The 8443-nt window shown below is 44.6% G+C and overlaps 1 protein-coding gene and 1 long non-coding RNA gene across 2 annotated transcripts in view; one reads left to right on the top strand and one right to left on the bottom strand.

Annotated features, from left to right (window-relative positions):
* Positions 1 to 477: 477 nt before the first annotated feature.
* LOC116687347 (uncharacterized) overlaps positions 478 to 8443 on the bottom strand; it is an 18709-nt gene continuing 10743 nt past the window's right edge. Inside the window, exons 4-5 of the long non-coding RNA XR_004331518.1 lie at positions 4057 to 4060; positions 478 to 488 (exon numbers count right to left, since the gene is read on the bottom strand). This is a non-coding gene — a long non-coding RNA (uncharacterized LOC116687347). The remainder of the gene's footprint in view (positions 489 to 4056; positions 4061 to 8443) is intronic.
* The window catches only part of chd6 (chromodomain helicase DNA binding protein 6), a 150379-nt gene continuing 144873 nt past the window's right edge, over positions 2938 to 8443 (top strand). The window contains exon 1 of the mRNA XM_032512666.1: positions 2938 to 3168. The gene's annotated coding sequence lies outside the window, so the exon portion shown is untranslated. The remainder of the gene's footprint in view (positions 3169 to 8443) is intronic.

The raw sequence follows: 8443 nt of genomic DNA, 5'->3' as shown, positions 1-8443 counted from the left end.
GCAGACTGCTGATTGGTCGGAGAGAAATGTCCCTAATCACTGCGTCATCATTCCATGCGACAGACAAGGGGGGGTCCCGAACAAACCCCCCGTCTTTAAGTAGTTTATCTAGCTGTGCTTTTTGGCTGCCTCCAGCTTCTTTAGAAACGTCTTCTTCTGGCAAACAGCCACACGACGAGAATCAAATACACCTCCGACGTTCTGTGTGTGTGTCGTGTTAGATCACGGCAGTTTCCTGCAGCGTCGCTATGACGACCAGCCACGCTCGCCAGAGGCGGTACTAATCTGTAAAGGAAAAAGGAGGACGGGGCACCGCGGCCGAGTCGAGCCGGCACCATGTAATGGAAAAACACCAAAGCAATCCCGACTGAAGGTCCACGTCACATGCGTCTACATCAGTGGATGGAGTTGGCTCCGTTGGCATGGGGATGGATCTGTTAGCTCTGCTACGATCTCATCCAAAGCACTGTCAGGACCTTCTGAACTTACTGCCACTTCACTTAGATGTTTGAGCTTCACTCTGCAGGAGGATTTAGGTGCAGAGTTTTTCCACATTCATCTGACGAAGGAGGAACATTGCAAAGTCACAGTAGTTGTGAATCTCTTGCATTCCATTCTGTAAAAACTGTAAACAAAGCCTCTCTCATCTGTTTGAATTTGTATCATATATTAGTTTCATAAATTGTTACACTGTTTTCCTTCCTGAAGATGTATTAGCGTGAACCCGCTGAACCCATCCTCCTTTCTTCTGGTGTTATTGGAGTGAATGGAGCGACTGTTAGTAAATGTACAGTATATATCTTTGTGTGAGAACATTGTGAACTGAACCCTGCTTTGTGTTTCTGTTCTCCGATCGCTCGTAACTGCTTTCAGGGTCAACTCACAGAGGTCGAGCCACTAGATCATGGGATAGAAACCACAAAACAATCGTGATCAGATTGTTTCATAACACCGATCCCAATCCAGCATGCAATTTATCCAAAAGCGATATGGAATCCTTGAATTCTCTAGTGCACACTCACTGCACTTAATTTACAGCAAGCCAGAAGACAGCGTGCATCCAGCAGACGGAAGGGTTAGGAGGTTGTTTTTTTTAATGAAAAACAATATTAGACACACATTATTATTGAAACTCTTTGTATACCATGTCTTAAAACATGAGCATCTCTGAAAAGGCTTCTCTGGCTGAAAGTTAAAAGTGTGTTTTGGTGTTGTCACGGGTGTGCTCTGTTGCACCTGTAAACACACCCAACAGTGATGTCATGTGTGTACCAACACACCTGGGAGTACACCTGTAGGCCTACATCCCTGCAGCAGGGTCAGGGGTTAAACCACTGGAGGACAGCAAAAACAGTGGGTGATACATTTTTTTTTGTATCTTTTCAGCCTGCTGAGTTGACAGGTCATTGATGGAATAACAGCCACAGAGCTTGCATGTCAACTGAGCAAAGTCCATCCGCCATGTGATGTGGTGGAAAGCTCCAGACAAATCTAGCAAGTGGATCTTGAGTTGGGGATACATTTGTCAAAGTTTTTCCACATTTAAACTTGTTTGCAAGACCGGTGAAGCCTGAACATAACTGGTATTTACCCTAGAGAAACCTAGTCAGACATGTCATGCATAGCCACAACTTCCAAGTTGTTTTGACCACAACCCTGTATCCTTTCAAACTGGCCCTCTGTGGTCACAAAATACAATATGACACACCAGTTCATGTTGTGACATATAGGCCTAGTGTCTCAACTGGTGACATGGGATGCTGATATAGCCGTGTCGTTTATGTGTTGGCCCAAAAAAAGTGATGTGTAGTTTTTTGTGCCTTTAACTCTCAGGACAGAGAGTGACCGCGGTGGGCCAAGGAGAGAGCCCACAGACTTCAGGTCCCGTTCGGACAGGAGGCCAGTAGTACGTCCAGAAACATAACTCCTCATCAGCATTACAGCCCGAACCACACCTCAAAACAAGCGCAAAAACACAGCAGCTCGCACATTTAAGTCCACCAAACAAACAAACGGAACATCCGGGAAACGAAACCTGATCTGCAAAAGACGTGGAATGTCTTCTTTCTTTTCTTCCGCCCTTCAAACCCGGCAATGATGGAGGAGTAAAAAGCGACATGATTGGTGGATGCAGCCAGCAAAGGAGAAATGTAAACCGCTTGGTTTTGTTGCATCGGGGGGGTTGAAAACGGAACGCTCCCCTCTTGTTTTTTTCTTCCTCGCTTCAATGACAGCAGGAGCCAGCCGGCCGGGCGGTGCGGTGCGGTGCGGTGCGGCGCGGCGCGGTGGGGAGCTTCCCCCGGTACGACAAGGATTTCCCGGCAGGTCTGCGGTAAGGACCACGACAGAACAACACCAGCACTAGAATAAACAGGCAGTGTGAGTGGGCATCAAATCAATGCGAATCACCAAGAAGGGAGAACAAAAATTGCACACAATACACAATGGTGTTGCCCGGGGCTGCCGCGATAGCTCTCAGACAAACCCGGGACAGACTCGCTCGGGTTTGCTTGCTTGGCAGCTGCAGGGCCAATGGAAATATGCACGGAGCCAGCTGCGCTAGGCTGCAGCCAATGGAAGAATGTGAAATGCTGAGCTGCTACTGGCTCCAAATGGTAAGGTTAGGGTGGCTGCAGCAGCCACGCCGCCGCCGCCGCTTAACTTCCACAGAATTAAAAAAAGAAGAAGCTATTTGTGTTTTGGCTGCTGCAGTGGCCATTTTAGGTAAGAAGCGCCCTTTAACTTTTGGATGCGGCTTGTCATTGTGGAGACGTGTGAGTGTAGGGAATGGTGTGTGTGTGTGTGTGGTCGGTGTCTAGACTGGACCGTGGCGGCAAAACGGCGCATCCACACTGAATAACCTCCGCGGAGCGGGTAGCTTCATGTGGATTAAATAGATATTGCACACAGCTCCACTCCTCCTCCTCTTTTCATCCCTCCTCCTCCTCTTTCCTCTCCCCTCCCCTTCACCTCCCCATCTCTCTCTCTCTCTCTCTCTCGCTCGCTCTCTCCTCTCTCCCCTCCCTCCCCTGCCTGCTAATTTTTTATGCATTTTTCTAAACTGTCATGGCGATTTTGTGTCCTTGGAAATAAAAAGCGCCAGTGTTTTTTCGGGCTAACCGGGAGGATGTCTCGCCGGTGAGAGCGTGTGTCCGGTGTCTGGAGCAGGTGAGCAGTCCGCCGGGGAGGGTTTTTCGGTGCGGAGATGTCCCCGAGAAGGAGTTTAAGAGGCTGTCCACACGTGTAACGTTGAAGTAGAGGGCTGTTATAATGTATTTACAACAGCGATGCAGTGACATTACTGAGCTAGCGGAGAAGGCTAGCTCGGTAGCAACGGGGGCTAACATGAACTAGGACACAGTGTCTCCTTTTCTCCGTCCGTGTGTGTTCTGTGTTTTTCATCCCGTTGTGTTCGCCCGGAACTTCTCCCCCCTCTTAGCTAGCTCTTCCCAACTTGTGGCAATACAGTGTCTTGCAACGTTCAAGCTAGCTGTGTGTTAGCCCCTGCGTCTGCTAGCATTGATTATATAGCCTCAGAGAGGTGTAAGCTAGGTTGTTAGCCAGTTAGCCTCTTGAACATGTGTAGCTGTAGCAGCCAGGCATGTGTGTGGGCATACAATGAGTCATGCAAGCACATTGAGTCATGAAGTGGCGGTGTTTGTCCGCCTGTACATGGGCTCTCATCTGGCCAGGTGTGACAGCTCCTGGGCAACAGACAAAAGGGTGTGCTAAGAGCTCACCCCGGTCTGTCTTAATGGGAAATTGTATGAATTGTGAATATGAAAAATAAGTTAAAGTTGAACAGTTTTCAATATATTTAGACTTCAGGATGAAGACTTTGTCCTCCACATATTTTCCCCCCTCAAATCTTCTATATTTGGCACAGCAAAATGTAGATGGAAATGTGTTCATTTCCTCTCATCTGGTGCTTTTGGTTTTTAATGACCTCAAAAGGTTGCTGGTTCGATTCCCCTCAGGTCAGGATGACACTTTCATGTTTCATCAGCAGGTTGCACGTGGCCCAGAGGTTAAACACCTGACAGGGGGATGAGGCACCCAGCTTTGCCTTGGTCTTGTTGTGTTGTTGCATGTGGACCATAGTTGTACTATATTTTATTAAAAAAAAAAAGCGCACCTTTACTCTGCGGACAATTTGTTTTTGAGATCATACGTGTGTTTTTAGTACTTGGTCATTTTGTTTGTTTATATTTGAAATAACCAGTTTTAAACCTAGTACCACTTTCTGTGCATTTCTTAAAGCCTTTTGTAATAATTATATTGTAGTGTGCAGATGACCCCTTTCTGGCATTTTGCAAAAACTGAATTACTTAATGTTGTAACTTGAGTAACAGTGTGACACTTTCAAGGATCCACCTGTTGTGGAGAAATGCAAGAGCAAACCTGTTTGATCACAAACATTACATTTTTTTTCTTCATTTGAATTGAAATAATGTGTGCCTATCTCCTGCACTGATTGCAAACACTTCATCAGTGTTTAATATATATATCATTAGTACCATAATAATAATACATCAAGATAGATAAGCAATTACATCTACTCTTCCTGGCCAGTTCCTTTTTATTAGGAACACCTATACAATTGAATTAATTTCAATACAACAGATCTGTCATAAATTCTACATTGAGGAAGATTATAATGTTCAATTTTTGTTGACACTGTCTGTTATTCTGTTATTACACACAGCCCTGAATTACACACACATGTTCAGTACCTATCCATGCACTAATGGAGAGATGTCAGAGTGAACTGGACTCCATTGTACTGATGTGTTTGTAACCCCCCCCCCCCCTTCACGTTTGTAAATGGAGTGGGAAAAACATCTGAAACACTTCACAATATAGTGCAGTCCAGTACAACACCACTGCTAATCAATAATTAACATGTAGGGCCTAGTTAAATTACACCTCTACAACAATGCCAATCAAAACTGAACATTATTATCTTTGTAAAAGTAGAATTTATGCTGAACCTGTTGTATTGGATTGCCTTAGATTTTCGAGGTGTACCTAATAAAGTACTCTCACATTGCCAGAACTTTCTCCACAGCGCTGCAGAGGAAGGTCTGGCTAGTCCTCACAGCATTACGGGACCAGGTAACCATAGTCCTCAGATTGGACAGATAGTCTAGCTAGCTGTCTGGATTTACCCTGCAGAGATCTGAGGACCAGGTAACCATAGTCCTCAGATTGGACAGATAGTCTAGCTAGCTGTCTGGATTTACCCTGCAGAGATCTGAGGACCAGGTAACCATAGTCCTCAGATTGGACAGATAGTCTAGCTAGCTGTCTGGATTCACCCTGCAGAGATCTGAGGACCAGGTAACCATAGTCCTCAGATTGGACAGATAGTCTAGATAGCTGTCTGGATTTACCCTGCAGAGATCTGAGGACCAGGTACCCATGGTCCTTATGTATCCACCAAAGGTTAGAACGCCAACACAAAGAAAGATGAAGGTGAAAGACATCCGGCCTAAATTAGTGACATCTGGCAGGAATTCCCGGCAGCACCGGTGCTATCCCGGAAGTGGGACGCCATGGATATAGACTGAGGTGTACCTAATAAAGTAACCCATGAGTTTATCTGCAGCAAGTATTACAGGTGCATTTTAGTAAAGAGAAGCTCCACTGGTTGATGCTATTCACGTAGTAGCACTGCAGTAAAATGAAAACTACCTCTTTAAGTATTAAAAGCTGCGTTTCCTCCAAGCAGTCAGGGTCAGTCTGACACATTAGAATGGTTATGTTTGCGTTTCCATTATCAAAGGTTGTGGATGGTACCAACAGAATCGCTCCATTCCATCCCGTTTTTCATTACTCCTCTGTTGTAGTACCTAGCATATTGATCCAATTTAATAAAGGTGGAGCTAGGAACTAGGGATGCTAATTAGATTTGTTTTTCTGACTGATTTGCCGACCTGCGCTACGATACTTTGTCCCTTTAGTGAAATTTGTTTTAGACAAACTCACAAATGTTTTAAACAAAACCATACAGGACCAATTGTAGAAGTCACAAAAATAGATTAAGTATTGCACACATTTACACTGTGGTAAAATGATATTGCACGGAGGGCTTGGTGATATACAGAAAATCAAATATCACGATATTTTTGACCAAATACCTTTTCATGTCAATATTGCAATGATATTGTATGGTTGACTATTGGTGCTTTAACAAAATGTTATTTACACAACGAGATTTTTGATAAATATTCTCCAGAAATGATTTAATGACTTAGTGGGTAAAGGTAAATAATAGAACAGCTAGAACAGTCTGGTAGTTTCAGAAAATGAAAACACTTTACTGTAATGCAGCCTGTAAAACCAGGGAAAGAAATATCCAAAATCAAAGACTATATGTAGTCTCATATCATGATATCGATACATCAATATATTGCCAAGCCCTAACTGCACATAACACATATTTCCTTCAACCCCCATGAAACACCATGAAACTGTACAATCGCTCCAAAGGTAGGAACAAATGAGTTTTTAAAGCAAACATTAATCGTTAATGGCAATGACAATGACAAGCAGGCAACAGAGTCCCAGTTCACTCGTTCAGAACGCTCAAATATAATCAACTTGCTAGTTAAATATCAGATAGGAATATAGGCTATTGAATAGCTTATTTTATATAGTAGAGCTCACCTGCTAAAGCGGCGCCCATATACAGAGGCTCAGTCCTTGACGCTGCAGCTGCGAGTTTAACGCTCTACTTTCAAGTCTAAGCTGGCCTGTTAAAAATAAAGACCTAAAAACAGTTTGTCATTAACATCCCACTAGAAAACCCTGCAGTCAGTTGATTGGTGCAGATGTTTCCCTGCATCATCGGCTGGATGGAGCTGGATGGAGCAGTGGATAGTGCAACAGCAACACTGCGAATTGCAATTGAACATTATAGTGGCACTTTTTCATAAAAAAACAATAACTAACAAAGGTTGCTTTTTCATGAGTAATTCTAACGGCAAACTTCATCTCTCTAAAAAACTAATTTAGTACAACTTAATAAATATATATTTAAAAATATTTTTGGGGCATTTTTGGCCTTTTATTAGATGGGACAGCTAAAAACAGAGCCGCAGGTTGGAATGGAACCCCCGGCCGCTGCGGCAAGGACTGAGCCTCTGCCTGTGGGGTGCACACGCCACCAGGTGAGCCACGTGAGCCAAGCGCCCCATGGAACTTAATATTAATTACATTTTGGTTGCAGGTTTAACAGCGAATGACAATCATGCTTAGAGCAGACTTGGTTGTTTTTGATACAAGAGAAAAGCAGACACTGTAGCTGTGCCCCAACTTCACACTAACTCATGTCTGCTGTCAATCACACTGCAACTTTAGAATGTCACTGCCAATTCAACTTATCAGAGAGATCACACAATTGTTTTTTTTAAGTTAATTTTTGGTTTCGGGGGTGTTCATTGAGTTGCTTGACCGTCATCCACAGTTCTAGACTTAGGTGTGGTGACAGTAATTGACATGCTGTCATTTAATCCAAAAAGTAAGGTATTTTTGACTGTATTGTTGCATGTCTCACTTGCAGTTTTTGAAGTAAAGAGCTGAAAAATGGGCTAACCGTTAACAGGAACAATCGGACATACATTTAAATGCCATCTGTAAATAGACAGTATAAGATGCTGCCGCTGGAAGGGGCAGTAAATTACAACTGGATTATTACAACTTCACTTAACTACGGTGCCGTAAAGTCTAGACTCAGAGCTCTGTGATGTGCGTAGTGACAGTACAGAGGAACGTTTGGCTTAAACAGAGCGACAGTAAGAACCTAATATACCATCATTTCTGAGATTAAACTACATTCTGGGTTATATTTGCACTGAATAACGCATGGTTACTGCTGTCGCCGTGGTCCTGCTACACATCCTGCAGTGCCCTGTTACATCCTGCTACGCTCTGCGGTGCCCTGCTACGTCCTGTTGCACCCTGCAACGGCCAGTTACATCCTGCTACGCCCCGCTACGCCCCGCTACGTCCCGCTACGTCCTGTTACGTCCTGTTACGCCCTGCTACGTCCTGTTACAGCCTGCAACGCCCCGTTACATCCTGCTACGCCCCGCTACGTCCCGTTACATCCTGTTCCGTCCTGCTACGCCCTGCTACGTCCTGTTACATCCCGCAACGCCCAGTTACATCCTGCAACGCCCAGCTACGCCCAGCTACGTCCTGCGATGCCCTGTAGTGCCCTACTATGCCATGCTAATTCTTGGGACTATTATTGCCACTATTCATCACACCCCCAACCGGCCCCGTCAGACACCCCCTACCAAGAGCCTGGGTCTGTCTCAGGTTTCTGCCTAAAAGGCTGTTGCACTGCTTGCTCTTGGGGGAATTACTAGATCTGTTGGGTCTTTGTAAATTACAGTGTGTCGTCTAGACTTACTCTATCTGTAAAGTGTCTTGAGAT

The sequence above is a fragment of the Etheostoma spectabile genome, chromosome 4 (assembly GCF_008692095.1).
Source record: "Etheostoma spectabile isolate EspeVRDwgs_2016 chromosome 4, UIUC_Espe_1.0, whole genome shotgun sequence".
In the NCBI taxonomy this organism is placed as follows: Eukaryota; Metazoa; Chordata; class Actinopteri; order Perciformes; family Percidae; genus Etheostoma; species Etheostoma spectabile.
This window is presented reverse-complemented; position numbering and strand designations above follow the sequence as displayed.